The following is a 16,284-nucleotide window of genomic DNA, read 5'->3' as shown; positions in this document are numbered from 1 at the left end:
GTCATAAATACTATCATTCAAGACTTATCACCTGTTTATGCTTCATTTAATTCCTCTCTCTAGAATATTAGCCTCTTGGAAACAAGGGTGCCTTCTTTATTCACCATCACATTGTCAGTATCTAAAGCAGTGCCTGGCACTTAATAGGTACTCAATAAATTATTTGAGAATGAATAAACTACAAATAATAAATATAGCTCTTTAGATTGTTTTGGTTTTATTAGAAATTGGAGAATCTATGAATGTGGAACCCATAGGTTTGTTGTTGAATGAGGCTGTTCTCACACACAGGCAATATTTATAAACCAAATGCACTTGCAAAGAATATTTTCTGTTGTATACAAAGTTGTTACCAGCAGAATCCTTGTAAACTTCCCAATCTCTGATTGGATGGATAGTGAACTGCATTAAGCTTTTCAACAAAGATTATAGATATACCATGTGTCTTTGTATTGACAGTTATTCCTTCACACCTATGGGTTCCACATTCATAGATTCACCTTTGTTCAGACAGAAGGAAAAATTGTGACTATAATAAACAAATCTAGACATTTTCTATAATACATCACAACAACTATCTATATAGCATTTAAAGCGCTGCTAGGTAGTATGAGTAATCTGAAGTTTAAAATAGGATCATGCACATGCTTTCTATACAAACATTTTAGATAATGGAAATTGAGCATCTAAAGGTTTTGATATCTTCAGAGGAATCACAAACCAATCCTTCATGTATATCAAAGATTGAGTACATACGTTTTCCACTCTATATTTTGAAACTGTATTGTTAATTACATAAAGGATTATGTGTTATGTTTTCTAGGTGATATAACCATAATTGCTAATATTATGTATTATCTTTTCTCATTTTAGATCTTTCTATCTGAAATTCTAGTCCATCATATATTGATAAGGTGGCATCTGTTTTCTTTTTATTAGCTTCTCCTGGTTCATCTTCTTCCATTTTGTTATTTAATATAATATGTAGATGGTATTCTACATACAAATTGTGTAATACAATTTGAGTCTCTCTCTTTTTAAGTGAATTTAACCAAGTCACGTTGTGGTTCATAGACAGCACAACTGTGTAGGGCTCTTGATTGCTCTCACCTTTGACAGCTTGCATGGCACCAGCACCTTCTATTACTATGAAAACTAGTACACAGGGAGAAGAAGGTTTTCAGGTCAGATCCAGCTTGAATCTTCTGAGACCTGTGTCTGAAGCACATGATGTCTTCAGCAGTAGGGGCTTACCTTCTACCTCTGGCAAGCAAGCAAGAGGAACAGCAATCGACTGTCTCAGTCTGGGAGTCTTTAACTTCCCTGATCAAAAGCTTACTATGGAATACTACTCAGCTTTTAAAAACAAGGAATTCCCGAAATTTGTGGATAAATGGATTGAGCTAGAAATGATCATAATGAGTGAGTTAACCCAGAAGCAGAAAGAATCAAATGGTATATACTCACTTATATCTGCATACTAGCCCAAGGGCCATGTCCCACGAAAGCCTTCACTTACCAGGAAACTGGGACAGAGGGGAAGGCATCCTATTGGGACTCTAAATGAGAGACACATGGGAGAATAGCAAAATAAAAGGATACAGAGGGTCCTAGAAATCTACAAGTAGAACAATATGATAGGCAGATTTGGGCCCAGGGGTCCCGCTCAAACTAAGGCACCAGCCAAGGACAATACAGGAGGTAAGCTTTAAACCCCTTCCCAGATCTAGCCAATGGTCAGAATATTCTCCACAGTGGAGTGGAGAGTGTGATATGACTTTCTCACGTACTCTGGTGCCTCACATTTGACCATGTCCCCTGGAGGGGGAGACCTGGTGGCACTCAGAGGAAAGAGATGTCTCATGTCTGGTGCTGGAGATTTGTTAGATGATCTATATACAGCTCCACATGGGGAAGAGGGGGGACAGTGGGTGACTGCCTCTGACACTGGTACCCACAACTCTGGTGCCCATAATTTGATCACTGCCCTTTGGTGGGGAGGCCCTGTGGGCACACAGAGGAAGGGGATACAGGCTATCTGAATGAGATCTTATAGGCTGTGGTCAGACGGTGGGAAAGGAGGACCCCACCTTTCAGAGGTCTAGAGGAGGGGAATAGAGTTAAAGAGAGAGGAAGGGAACAGGAAGTTAAGAGTGAGGGAATTACAATTGGGATGTAATATGAATACATTATAATAAAATACATTTGTTAAAAATGACACTCAAGCCATAGGTTGGCCTGGGAGGGAATTTTTTAATATTTTCTAAAACTGCTGAACTGAACAAAACCGTGACTGAAAAATGCCAAAGCAGTATACTCTCAAGGGAAGTTAATTTCATTAAAGGAAAGCCATCAAGCAGTTGTATGTTTTCCACACTGTATCCATATTTCAGGCAATGCCAAACCCACAGGTAGTGAGGGGGAAACTACTGCCTTCTCATTTAAAAGAGACTAAAAAAAATATGATAACGATCAGATTCAAAAGTTACCAGTGTGATGCCCCTTAATGAAATGATTGATTCAGACAAGAATATCTGGCAGAGATTCAAAGCATCAGGTGCTACTCAAGAAGGAAATTATACCAAAATTATACCAAAAGAAGAATTATACCACTGTATTAGTCATGGTTCTCTAAAGGAACAGAATCTCTGTGCAGAAAGGGGATTTACTAGAATGGCTCACTGGCCATGATCCAGCTAATCAAACAATGGTTGTCTACTAACAGAAGATCCAATGTTCAGACCACGAGGCTGAGTGCCTTCAAAGAAGTGAGCTCTAATGCCAGAGAAGGAATGGACTTGTTAGCAAGGCAAGAGCAAGGAGGGAGAGAGAGAGAGAGAGAGAGAGAGAGAGAGAGAGAGAGAGAGAGAGAGAGAGAGAGAGAGAGAGAGAGAGAGAGAGATTCCTTCTCCCATGCCTTTCATATAGGCTTCCAGCTGAAGGTGTGGTCCCAATTAAAGGTAGATCTTCCCACCTTGAAGATCCAAATTAGAAGTCAGTTATCTCATGTCAAATGATTTTATTAAGAAAAAAAATCTCATCCCAGGTGTGCTCAGCCATTTTGGGTTTTAGTTAACTCCAGATGTAATCAAGTTGACAACCAAGAACAGCGACCATAACCAACAACTTAACACATTGTGATTTAGCAGGGTTTTTTTTTTTTAGTTTCTTATTAAATTTAGATTTATTTATTTTGTGCTTATTAATGTTTTGCCGGAAAGTATGTATGGACAGTGCCCACAGAGTTCTTAAATCCCCTGGAACTGGACTTACAGATGGTTGTGACCCACCACATAGGTGCTAGAACAGAACCCAGGTCCTCTGCAAGAACAAATCCTCTTAACTGCTGAGCCATCTCTCCAGACTCTTTCCAGCTTCTTGAGACAGATGCTTTGATGGCTTACTTCTAGCTATTCTTGTTTCAAGTTGAGTTTAGTGAGGTATAGCTTTCACAAGCCTTAAAATTCTTTTGTTCCCAAAACTTTTTATTGATTCTTTGTGAGTTTCACATCATGCACCCCAGTCCTGCTCATTTCCCTGTCCTCTCATATCTACCCTTTATTCTTGTAACCTCCCTCCCAAAATAACACACACACACACACACACACACACACACACACACACACACACTGCATAGAAGACATCTCATCATGGAAGCTGTAGTGTGTCACAGTGTGCCCCACAGTATATCCCCCTGTCCACACATCTTCATTAGCAAATGTTCGTTGCAATGAGTCCTTGGTCTGGTCAGAGGTCTCTGACTTTTGTGAAACCACCAATATTGGTTCCTCATTATTAGGACTCTTCCTGGTTATTGTGTTATTTCCCTGTGTCATGGAGATCCTACAGCTTTGTATCAGCAGGACTGGTCCTTTCACATCCTCCAACATTGACAGATGATATAGATTTTGGGATTGGCCAACTCCGAGCCTTGGATCTGGGCCTGGGTGGCCACCCTGCTGGATCTCCCTTATCTACATGAAAAGGGTCAGTTCTCCAGCACTTCTCCAGCTAGGCCATCTAATGCCACCACTGGCAGGAAGGAGGGTCAGCTCTTCTTCTCTCATGCCCTCAGGGCTAGCTCACCCACACCCACACCTCTAGAGTCAGCTCTACTATGCTGCCCAGTCAAGGCATGGGCCCATTCTCCCAAGTGCTGCAGTCTGTGAAGGGCTGGGGCAGTTCTGCTCTCACATCTTCAGACTGGCTCAGCTGTGCCTTCGCAATCAGGGCCAGCTCCACTGTGTTGCCCAGTGAGGTACAGGCCAACTCTCCAGAAGGCTACAGCCAGTAAGAAGCCGGGATAGTTCACCAGCTCTCATGCCCTCGAGGCCAACTCTCCTGACTCAGGCAGGTCAGGGGGAAAAGGAAGGGCATCACCCCCGCACTTATGTCACCTCACAGCAGATGAGTGGCAGGGCCAGTTCTCCCACACTCTTGCCCTAGGGGCTGGATTGCTTATGCCCCCTCCACCAGGGCCAGTTTTACTGTGCTGCCCAGGTGAGGTGCAGGTTCACTCTCCCAAGTGCTGTCATTGGAGAGGTGCAGGGACAGCTCCCCGCCCCCCCCCCCCACTCTCATAATCCCGGAGCCAGCTCTCTCAACTGCTGCAGGTGGGAGGTGTAACTGCTGCAAGAGGGAGAAGGCATCACTCCTGAACCCACACCACAACATGACAGATGAGTGTTAGGGCCAGCTCTCCCTCCCTCCTGCCCTCATGGCTGGCTTATCCCACATCATCTTGATGGGGCCAGCCCTACTGTGCTACCCAGGTGAGATGCAAGGCTCACTCTCCCAAGTGCTGCAACTAGTGAGGGCCAGGGCCAGTCAGCTCACCTGCTCTCATGATCCCAGCATCAGCTCTCCCGACTGCTTCTGCTGGTAAGGGGTAAGGGACCAGAGAGCATCTCTCCAACCCAGGCCACTACACAGGAGAGGAGTGGTAGGGCTAGCTATCCCATAATTGTGCCCTCAGGGCTGACTTACCTGTGCCTCCACCATCAGGATCAACTCTGCTATGTTGTCCAGGCAGAGCCTGCTCTCCCAAGTACTGCAGCTGGTGAGAGGAGGATTAGCTCTTCTGTGCTTATGACCCTGTGGGCAGCTTTCCTCATTGTCACACTCATGCCCTCAGGACCAGCTTACCCACAGCCTCACCACCAGGGCCAGCTCCACTATATTGCCTGGGTGAGGAACGGCATCCATTCTCCTGAATGCTGCAGCCAGTGAAAGGTGGGACCCTCACTACACAGTTCTGCACAGCCCCTGGACATCCATATGGCATCCAGGCACTGCTGAACCAAGGACATCCTCATATTCTCTAGTGATAATATGAGCCATGGACAGCAGCACCAACCCCTGCTACTGTGTAACCACGGACTCAGACATAGTCCTCAATAGCAACTCAGGCTGGGATCTCACCATGGCCCCAGGTGGCAGGGCTGACCACTCACAACAGGATACTCCTCTTCACCCTCAAGTCTCAAGTTCCATCTTTCTTCATAATGCTCAAATTGTTCCACTTCTCTTTCCCATCTGTCTACCACATACTTGCACATTGTGATGGCTCCCACTATAGACTGGCCACATGCCAGGTGGACCCCTGTTCACACCGCTAAGCATGGTGGCAAGTAGGTGTAGATGGTCCACCTGCTCTGTGCACAGGAAAGCAGGTGTGTGGGTGGCAAGGTGGTCTTCAAGTCTCTGTCTGTTTTCCTCCTCCCTCACTGTGCTGCATGGTGGTAGACAGGGCTCTGTGTTTATATGGCCTACCTATGCTATGGGGTGGAAGCCACATCTATGGTCATCTTTCTCTGCCTGTACCACATGTCATGGCAAAATGCAGGTCTCTGTCTGTCTTCCTCCTCCTGTGCTGTTCTGCCTTGATTGGATTTGATTTTTATGAGTCCTAGACATAAGATAGCTTTGGTCACCAAGCCAGGAATCAAGCTAGGGTGAACGAAGGACTGCCATCTGCTCTACTGCTGAGTGATACAAGAACACAAAGGTATTCTTTGCCCATTGCCAGGGGGAACATTGTCTTCTTTTCTTTTCTTTCTTTTTTTTTTTTTTTTTTGCTTTAAGATACAGTTTCACCATGTAGCCCAATGACTCAGCTGGTGATATTGCAACCATAGTCTCCTAAGTGGTGGGATTACAGGCATTCTCTTTCACACTTGACTAAGTTCTACGAGTATTCACAACTGTATGCAGTCATGTAACTACTACCACAATCACGATATATAGTAATTTAATTATTCCTGTGAGGAGTGTGGAGAGAAGCCTTTTGGAGGCCCACAGAAAATGGTGAGTGAAGTGTCAGAGACTCCTAAGACTCCTTGAACAGTCCTGATCCACTGCACACAGCGTTGATCTACTAGGGACTCCTAGCACACTAGTGAAGTCTCAAAATGGATATGAGGCTAGGCTGTTGACTTCTTCCGCCTCTTTACAGAGGTCTCCTGACCTTGCCTCCCAACACACACAATTTCCTCATAGGTATACCAACCTGATTGATTGCTATTGGTGCCTGAGGCTAGCATGGGGTGGTCATATAAAGGTTTGTATACTGAACAGTAAAGTTAGATCTGCACATTAGAGTCTGTTCTCCAGAGTCTGATTGCCGGGATTCTGCATGGGCTCCAGTGCCATTCACTAGTTCCCCTCCCCTAATTCCTACTTCCTACACACACCCACAAAATTCCCTTCTGCCCCAGGTAGTTCATCCTCACTCCTCAACCTGGAAACTACTACAAATTTTGCCTTTTTCAAAATGTTATATAAACGATGCCATGTTTCACTCAGTTTTGAGTTTCAATCACATTATGGATTGATTGAATAGATTATTACTTCTTTATTGCATCTGTAGAGATAGTAAAGTTTGCCAGTTCGTTCATCAGTTGATGGACATTTGAATCTTTTCCAGGTTTAGCCAATTACCAACAAAGCTGTTATGAATATTTGCAATTGGGTCTTTGTGTTAATCTATGTTATTTCTAATGTATAAATACTTAATATTTGGCCTGTTACCAGGCACTGTGGTGCATGCTTTTAATCCCAACACTTGGGAGACAAGTGGATCTCTGTTAGTTCAAGGACAACCTGGTTCACAAAGTGAGTTCAGGACAGTCAAGGCTATACAGAGAGACCCTGTCTCAAAAACAACAACAAAAACAAAACAAAAAAAAGATTTTGGTTGTTAGGCATTGAAAAATACTTGTTTAATCCTATTTTAAAAGCTGAGTTTTAAGATTATTTATTATTATGTGTGCAGTGCTCTGCCTGCATGTACACCTGCAAGCCAGAAGTGGGCAACAGATCACATTACAGATAGTTTTGAGCCACCATGTGGTTGCTGGGAATTGAACTCAGGACCTCTGGAAGAGCAGGTGGCACTCTTAACCACTGGGCCATCTCTCCAGCCCTTTAAAAGCCATTTTTAACATGTCTGTACCATCTTACATTCCCATCAAAATTATATGAGTTTTGCTTTATCCAATCTTATTCTGTACTTGTTTTTGTCATTTTTTATTGAGACTGGGTCTCAAGTGGCCCAGGTTGGCTTCAGTCTCCTCATGTATTTCAGGGTAACCTTGTTTGTTCCATCATAATGTGTTGAAAAGATTTTTTTCTTCCTCTGCTAAGTTATCTTGATGCCTTTATTTAATATCAGTTGACCAAATGTGTGGATTGAATCCTATATTTTTTATTCTGGCTCACCAATCTGTGTGTCTATCTAGTCGTTCAAACCACACTCCTGATATCTGTGCTTTACAGTAAGTATCGAAATCGTATACTGTGAGTTCTTCAATTTTGTTCGTTCCCTGAATGCTTTTGGCTATTCATAGCTGTTTTAAAATCAGCTTGTTGGGCTGGAGAGATGGCTCAGAGGTTAAGGGCACAGACTGCTCCTCCAGAGGTCCTAAGTTCAATTCACAGCAACCACATGGTTGCTCACAACCATCTATATGTGATCTGATACCCTCTTCTGGCCTGTATGTGTACAAATAGGCAGAGCACTGTATTCATAACAAATAAATCTTTAAAAAAAATTAAATCAGCTTATCAATTTCATATCCACAAAAAAAACTTGCTTAGCTTTCATATCCCACAAATGTTCTTTTGTCATTATTTCCTTTATCACTCAGCTCACAATGTTTTCAAATATCTATCTTATTTCTTCTTTGAAGAATAAGTTATTTAGAACTATATTTCTGGGGGCTCAGAGGTTAAGAGCACATATTGCTCATCCAGAGGACCCAGGTTTGGCTTCCAGCAACTACATGCCAGCTCACATCTGTCTGTAATGCCAGTCCCAGAGGATCTGATGCACTCCTCTGCCCTCCCTGAGTATCAAGTATGCACACGGCACACAAAGTTACGAACATACACGTAGGAAGAAAACACTCATACACATAAAAAAAGCAAAATAGAATAGAAATCTAGCTCTTAACTTCAAAACACAGTGACTTCTAGTTTTTTGCTTCATTTCTAACTTTATTTCATAACAATCAGAGAATATACTCTGTGCTATATGAATCTTTGTAGTTTGTTGAGACTTGCTTTACATCCTTTGGGTAGTCACTTTTGTGGATGTTTGCATTTCTAATGAGAAAGTATGCTATTTACTTTTAGAATGGAGATGTGTGTATTCATTAGTTATATTAACATGATGAATATGCTGGTCAAGAATTTTATATTCTCACTAATTTTGTCTTCTTATTTTACTAATAGCTAGAATTTTTTATTTCCCATTATATTTAGGCAATAAATCACTATTCAGCAATAATGGTGAATAAATGACATTCTCATGCAACCAGATGGGTGATTTATGAACTGATGGTGTTGATTAGGGAAATGGCAGACACTAAAAATACTTTCTGGATGATTCTATTTAGGTTAAATTAAAAACAAAACAAACAAACAAACAAAACGAGACAAACCTGATCTCTGTTTTCATAAGTCCCAACAATGACTGCGTCTGGCTGGGGACGAGGACATCAATGTGGTATAGAGGACACCAGAAGTGCTTTCTTTCCTAATTCAGTTTCTAGCCAAACAACTGTGTTTGTTTTGGGAACAGTTATCAAGGTGTATATTAATAACTTGTGTGCTTTTGGTAGCATTTTAAAAGTCAGTCCAGTCATGGTAGCACATGCCTGTAATACTGACATTCGGAAGCAGAGGCTGGAGGTGATCACTGAAGCTGGAATAGATGGAACCTAAAAAACGTCTTGCCCTATCGTGACCTATTTTAATTCACTTACCACTATGTAGGTGTCAGCAAATCCCAGAAAGGGGTAGTTGCTCTAGTTGATGCCTTCCAGGTGTTTATTCCAGTATCTTTCTGTTACCATATATTTCCCAAGAGTTCTACAAAGAATCTGTGTCATTTAAATATCACGGCAATTTTTTTAATTAAAAATAAAACATATCAGAGAAAGAGTAAAATAATACTGCACATACTAAGAGAGCTCCTTGTCCATTTACATTGTCATAGAGCAAAATAATACCACTCATGGTCACTACCAAGTTCTGATCAGGTCTCTTCATTCTATAAACCCAGTGTCTTTTTCAAAGACAAATCTGATCCATGGCCCTCCTGAGACTCCATTTCTACATCTTTAAAGAGGTGATAACACTTCTTTAAAGAGTTCATCAAATGCATACTGTCATCACATATGTACAAAAATGCTAAAAATCTGTCCGTTTCATTCCCGGCCTGCTAAAGAGGCACACAGGGAACACAGGAGTCCCTTAAGGAAGCGGGAAAACATGCAGTTCTACAAGAGCACAGAGCACTTGGGAGATGAGGCTGTGCACATAACCTGGATCCACATATTTAAGAGCCGTGAATGCTCCTTGGGAAAAGTTTGGAGCCCCTTGTTAGGTAGTAGATTTCCTCCAAGAGTGTTTACGTAATGATAGTAGAGCTTTGCTTCAGAGAAACTGCTCTGGGAAACTATGAGCTAGAAAGCCTTACAGAGGTATTGTACTTGGGAACTGATGGTTGGAATCACACATTTGGTCCAGAAAAACCTACTCTCCAGTGTGACTAAAGCAACAAGGAAGAGAATGGGAGAGACAGGAAGAAGACAAGAGGAAGGAAGAGAGGCAGGGGGAGGAGAAGGAGGAGAAGAGGTCTCAGCAAAGAGAAGGATTATTGAGCTGTTCAGATTGCAGGCAAAAGGTAAAGGCCTGCTCTTGGAATAAATTCCTTAAGCCAGTAGCAGCATGGCCAGTTAGCAATTAAAAAATAGTGTCTGCTGGACCTTGGGGGCTAGAAAGCTCTATAATAAAATTTGGGAAGGGTGAACACAAACTGTAAGCCTTGGTTGCATACAAAGAGGATGGGACGCTAGTCCATAAAGAGGTTCCTGCTGGTTCGTGGTTGGTTAGTTCTAAAACCAGAACTTGCTATGGCCTCCATCAGTAATCCTCATAAATCCCCAAGAAAGGAATGGAGATCAGCTTTTTTCCTTTTTCTTTGATGACGCAGCTTAAGGCTGTGAGTTAAAATGATGTTTTTAAAGACATTTTTTCCCCAGCTTCCAATCTCAATCTTGTAACTTAATTTAGGTAGGACAGCACAGAAGTCTTCTCTTATCAAGAAGCAAACTAAGGCTTGAGAAGAATTGTGGCACATAAGCAGCTCAAACTGTATTCCCCCCACCCAAGAGCCTTCTCTACGGTACAGACAGATCAAGCAATGTTGTCTGAGAAGAACAGGTAGGAGGTGTAAGCATTCAAGAGGCAGAGGCAGATAGGAGTTGCAGGCGAGTCTAAAACACTTATTGAGGATCTGTCTCAAAAACAATCAGCCAGGCATGGTGTTGGGACACCTTGATCCCAATACTCAGGAGGCAGAGGCAGACTGAACTCATGAGTTCTAGGCCAGCCTGGTCTATATAGTAAGTTCCAGGACAGGCAAGGCTACATAATGAGACTCTGATTCGAAAAGCAAACAAACATGGTCTTTGTGGTTGAGGATGTGGCTCTGTGGTGCTGATCTAACACAAGAAAGGGCTTCCAGCATCTTGCCTAAACTAACTAACAAATATACTTTTTACTGTCTTTTCTTTTCCTTTCATGTCTAGCGATTGATTACTGCATGTTAGGCAAGTACACGACTGTTGAGCTATATCCCCAGATGGCATCATCATTTTCTGATGTTCTTTTTTATTCATTTTTTTAAAAACTGATAAAGTCACAAGTTTCCTTATGGCATTTCTATGCATACTTTGTTTTTGTTGCTTTTTGTTCCCTACATCTCCACACCTTTGCTTTCTTCCTACAGTTCCTGTTCCCGGTGACTCCACTTATGGTTTTTTTGTTTGTTTGGTTGGTTGGTTGGTTGGTTGGTCGGTTGGTTTGAGACAGGGTTTCTCTGTGTAGCCTTGGCTGTCCCAGTTGTAGACCAGGCTGGTCTTGAACTCACAGAGATCCGCCTGCCTCTGCCTCCCTGAGTGCTGGGATTACAGGTATCCAGCTTTCCCCCAGCCCACCCTCGCCCCATGGAAAGGGATATTCTTAAGGAAATGTTCCCCTATAAGCCATCAGACAATAATGCTAGTTGCTGCAGACCAACCAAATGGGGGCGCAGGCCAGCCACTAGAACTCAGATGACTTCAGGATAGGGGAATCATTCTCATCTAAATTTGTCCCCAAGTATGTTCCCTTGGCAGATGTCAGATCAGAAAAGGCAGAGAATGGATTCTCCGTTCCCATATGGATATAAGTGTTGCTGTTTGTTGTTGACATTTTTTCATTTTAGCCTTTCAAGCAATAGAAATAAACCAAGGAAATCCCTTCTTTAAATGTCTTCAAGATACTAAAATATCCGACTAAAGATATCATTTTGGCACAATCAGTTTAATCTCATTTTTAATAACTGTGTAGTAAAACATTTGTGTCTATTTGTTGACTGAAGAACTAACATTGTGATTTCACTTCAGTAAAGATAGTGTTGCATCAGAAAGCAAACAAGATGCGTACATGGAGTTTGTTTCAATATTCTGGACTTTAGAGATCACATTCTGCCACATGAATACTCTTTTCCAGCTCTGGAACTTTCTGTGGCTGTATTTTTTTTTTTTTTAATGTGGACATCTTATTCTGCTTTGGGAGGAAATCCATTGTTCTGTGCCTTTGGAAAATAAGACAAAACATGGTGATGTAATGTGAAACTGCACACTCAATACTTGGAATTCTTACAGGAAAGATTTATGACTTATTCTTTGCTGGGTAAAAAGGTTACAGATGTGAGTGAAGTTTAGTAGGTCACATGATTGTGTTTCCTGTAGTGCAGCTGTTTGTTATCCATGAAAGTAACAAGCTTTTCTGTGAGTTCTGTTAATGACTACTGCTGTTATAACCCTATCACACTCCTTTCTAAAATATTTTTAAATCATGAAAGACCCATTTAAGTACACTTGATTTTTTGCAAGGATCTTCTAGGGAAGCATATATACTTGCTTGAGAGAACTACAGCTGGCTGGCTGTACTTGAAAATGCTGTTAACTAGCTAGAACACCATCATTGGAATCGTGTACCCTGTTATGTATAGTAAAGCAGTTATCCTGTCAATACAGCTTATTATCAAAATATTTTGAGATAAATTAGTGTGAGGTGTGCTTGTTTAGAAGTTAGAAACTAAACACTAGTCCTCTGCTCCAGTTGGATTCATTGTTACATTGTCTTCTTATTACCAAAAATTATCTATTTTGCAAGGAACTTTTTTATTGTGGGTTGATAAGGGATGTTGATGTTTTTGTTTGTTTTAACCATATGCTTCCTGATGTGATTTGATTTAAGTACATTACAAGTTAAATTACACACACACACACACACACACACACTCATCTTATGTCCTTTAATTAAGGACAATAACGACAGGTGCCACCTGGTGGTCAGAATAAAAATTGCAGTTCTGAAAGACAACCTGAAGCTTCTCAAACAGAACCTGAAAAGAGAGGGAGGGGCTTAGACTCCTGATATAAGCCAGATCTGTCTAGAATTTACAACCTACTGGCAGCGATTCTCTAAACACAAGATGTTTTACGGTCTCAAAGCCCCAAACTAGATATCCACTTCCTGCCTAAACTGAAGAGAAAACTGAGACAGAAACACACCCAAAGATACACTACCAAAATCGTCATTTTGATCTAAATATATTTTGCTCAGAAAGTCAATATATTGTATATGTACATACTTTTTGTCAGTTGGGTTTTTTATATTTTAAATAAATTTTACATTTATTTATTGATATTCTCTCTCTCTCTCTCTCTCTCTCTCTCTCTCTCTCTCTCTCTCTCTCTCAGGTCAGAATAGGACTCGCTTCTCTCCTTTCACCCTATGGGTTCTGTAGGAGGTCTTTGTGCTCACAGATAAACACAAGAGCAATCTGAAATGTTAAACACACAGAGTTGTCCCCTCAAGGAAAGGAATGTGTATCTTGTTATCCTCCCAGAAGGCTGGGAATAGACTAGATCCTCCCCAGGGTCTTATCAAAAGCTTGATTTTCTCAGTCTTTCTATAGAAGCTGGGGTTTTTGCTTTGTTTTGTTTTGTTCTTTTGTTTTTGTTTTTGTTTTTGGTTATTTGAGACAGAGTTTATCTGTGAAACAGCTCAGGCTGGTCTTGAACTCACAGTGATCCTCCTGCCTCTGCCTCTCAAGTGCTGGGATTAAAGGCATGGGCCACCACAGCCCCAGCATAGAACCTGAATCCTGAATTCCTTTCTTTTTGGGGGGAGGGAGTTTCCAAGACAGGGTTTCTCTGTGTAGCCTTGGCTGTCCTAGCCTCACTCTGTAGACCAGGCTGGCCTCGAACTCGCAGAGATCCTCCTGCCTCTGCCTCCCGAGTGCTGGGATTAAAGGTGTGTGCCAACACCGCCCAGCTTAGAACCTAAATTTCTAATCAACATCAGCTACTCAGTCATATTGAACCGAACTGCCTTCTTGCCTCCCTCAGATGGTTACTCTGTTGCCTATGGTGGTCGCAGAGACACCTCTTCCACACCCCACACTTCCATACCCCCTCAGCAAGGTTCCAGACATCAAACTCATGTCAACTGGCCTGGCAGCAAGCCCCTTTACCTGCTTAGCAATCTCTCTAGCTCCACATTTCTATCTTAATAAATTTTCCTAGTTACAACTTTTCAAACATATCAAAAAGAGGTGTACCTGTAAACTGAACACTGTGGCTCATCTGCCTGACCCTCACTCCCTGACTAAAATATATTTGCTGAAAATAGATGTTTGGTGGCTGGAGAGGTGGCTCAGCAGTTAAGAGCATTGGCTGCTCTTCCAGAGGCCCTGAGTTCAAACCCCAGCAACCACAGGGTGGCTCACAACTATCTTTAATGTGATCTGATGTCCTCTTCTGGCCTGCAGGTGTATATACAGGCACAACACTGTGTATGTAACAAATAAATGTTTTTAATAATAATGCAAATAAAAGTGAATGATAAAAATTTTTTAAAAGAAGAAAAAAAAATAGATGTTTGTTCTCAACACGTGCTTCTCTGAGTACAGTTTAAGTACAAAAGGAAAGCATTTACCTAAAACATATAGTATACACAATCATAATCATTACATATCTACATTTTTACATTCTGCCTACTTCACTTACCATTATATCTCTTCTATTCACTGACATTAAAGAACTAGTACCCAACAAGCACAAATACTGGGCTACTACTTTGTAGCCCAGCATAGCCTTGAACTGGCTCTGTTGTTGAAGATAGCCTTGAAATCAGAATCCTCCTGCCTCCATCTCTATTTATTTATTTGTTTGCTTGTTTGTTTATATTTTTATTTACATCGATGTTTTGCCTACATGTATGCCTGTATGAAGGTGTCAGCTCCTCTGGAACTGGAGTTACAGACAGTTATGAGCTGCCATGTGTTTGTTGGGAATCGAACCCAGGTCCTCTGGAAGAGCAGCCACTGCTCTTATCAGCTGAGCCACCTCTCCAGCCCCCCTCCATTTCCTGAGTGCAGTGATAGCAAATATGCATCTCCATGCCCAGCTCCAAATACTGCTTTAACTCACTTATCTCTTAGTAAGCCAGTTTGCCTAACATACCGCAGATATGAACCTCATAAGGTTTGTTTGTTTGTTTGTTTGTTTTGGGTTTTTTGAGACAAGGTTTCTCTGTGTAGCCTTGGCTGTCCTGGACTCACTTTGCAGACCAGGCTGGACTCTAACTCACAGAGATCCGCCTGCCTCTGCCTCCCAAGTGCTGGGATTAAAGTTGCATGCAGCACCACTGCCTGGCTTTATATAATATATCTAAATTATATTCACTCCTCTTCCCAAATCCACCCTCTCCTCTCCCACTTCATTATCCACCCATTGTCAAGTTTTCTTCTTTTTCTGGAGGGAGGCGGTTCAGACAGGCTCTCTCTACATAGTCCTGCCTGGCTTGGAACTCACTATGCAGAGCAGGCTGACTTCAAATTTACAGAAATCTGCCTGGCTCAGCTATATTTCTTTTTTCTTTCTTTCTTTCTTTCTTTTTTTTTTTTTTTTTTTTTTTTTTTTTTTTTTTTCCTGCCTAAGTTTGACTATTTTTGATTTCTTATATAAGTGGAATCAAGGCGAGTTTAAACTGCCTTCATGGGCACAACAGAGAAGCAGATACATTGAGAAGGGAGAAGGCTTTGTATAGGTCTAAAATGCGGCCCTTCCACCGCCCCCCCCCCCGCCCCCGTGACATCCTTCGCTCTTGCGTGGGGGGCAGCTAGTGCTCTGCCAAGTTGGTAGATTCTAAGAGGTTTTGCTTATTCTCACGGAGGATAGCTCTAAGCTAATAGCTTCTGGAAGCTTTTGTTCTAAGCGATGTAAGTTCCGATAGATAATGGGGAAAGGAATGCCTGCTTCTGGAGGCTAAAACCAGCCCAGGATAAATTAAATGGCGTCTGAATCTACGGAATTGCGCTGTCTCCACAGTACTGAAATCCCAAGGGCCCCAGTGCTCTCTGTGAACGTGGAGGCTCCCCGCAGGAGTCTTGTGTTCATGGCCACACACAGCTTCTTATCAGGAGTTTTCTTTCTCAGCCGCAATAGCTGTGTTAGCTCTTCCCATGGCCATATTTACGTAAGACTGTGCTTACTTGACACCATTTTAAATGTCAAATTTTCAGGTTTGAGTTTTATGTCAGCAGAGTGACCCAGAGGGATAAATTGGTTTTTGTTTTGTTTGTTTGTTTGTTTGTTTTTTGCTTTTTGTTTTGGTTTTTTGGGTTTTGGTTTGTGGTTTGTTTTGGTTTTGGTTTTGGTT

At 41.9% G+C, this 16,284-nt stretch overlaps 1 pseudogene; it reads left to right on the top strand.

Annotated features, from left to right (window-relative positions):
* The first annotated feature begins 11,537 nt into the window (after positions 1 to 11,537).
* LOC127185665 (lamina-associated polypeptide 2-like) lies at positions 11,538 to 11,847 on the top strand (annotated as a pseudogene).
* The last annotated feature ends 4,437 nt before the right edge of the window (positions 11,848 to 16,284 follow it).

Source organism: Acomys russatus, chromosome X (assembly GCF_903995435.1).
Source record: "Acomys russatus chromosome X, mAcoRus1.1, whole genome shotgun sequence".
NCBI classification, from domain to species: domain Eukaryota; kingdom Metazoa; phylum Chordata; class Mammalia; order Rodentia; family Muridae; genus Acomys; species Acomys russatus.
This window is presented reverse-complemented; position numbering and strand designations above follow the sequence as displayed.